The sequence below is a fragment of the Penaeus monodon genome, chromosome 33, assembly GCF_015228065.2.
Source record: "Penaeus monodon isolate SGIC_2016 chromosome 33, NSTDA_Pmon_1, whole genome shotgun sequence".
NCBI lineage: Eukaryota > Metazoa > Arthropoda > Malacostraca > Decapoda > Penaeidae > Penaeus > Penaeus monodon.
In genome coordinates, this window is record NC_051418.1 from 13,670,218 (window position 1) to 13,670,823 (window position 606).

The 606-nt window shown below is 37.6% G+C and overlaps 1 protein-coding gene across 1 annotated transcript in view; it reads left to right on the forward strand.

The window, feature by feature from the left end:
• Positions 1 to 383: 383 nt before the first annotated feature.
• LOC119594054 (AF4/FMR2 family member 4-like) overlaps positions 384 to 606 on the forward strand; it is a gene marked incomplete in the record, with an annotated part of 85,679 nt that continues 85,456 nt past the window's right edge. The window contains 1 exon segment of the mRNA XM_037943090.1: positions 384 to 402.

Genomic DNA, 606 nt, shown 5'->3' on the forward strand with positions numbered 1-606 from the left:
GCTTGCTTTGGTCATAGTGCTCGCAATTTCATATTAGTTATATTGGATAATACGTTTTTTTTTACTCCATCAAACGTTATTGACCACTAGACTGCAAAAGATTGGATTTTCTTCAAATCAAAAACAGATTTTATCGGTTCTGTGCATTGAGAATATATTTGTTAAAATCTTGAAAATTAACATTTGTTAGGCACGTGAAAAAATGGTATTTTAAACATCAGTAATTTAGAAAAAATAATTAATTATTATGACATATCTGACAATAAGTGATAGAGCGGGCCCTATCACGAGCATGAAGGTTGCTGCAGCCGCTACGGGTGGCCCTGGAGCGAGCATAGTAACGGCATCCTCACTCTCTTGAACAGTGAGAAGGGAGTCGAAGTTTTCGCTGTGTTGGAAGAGGTAGTGGTGTTGATTTTCTGGCATTTTTCAAAGATATTGTTTATTTTTGGGTTTACCCAAGGTGAATTTATGTGGTGGTCAGTATTGGAAAGTGATTGAATTAACATGAATGCTAGTGTTCAATGGAATAGTGTGAATAAAGAAGTTAAAAGTGTGTCGGCGGGAGTTCCGTACCTGATTGTGCGCTCGCCAACAATCGTCGTG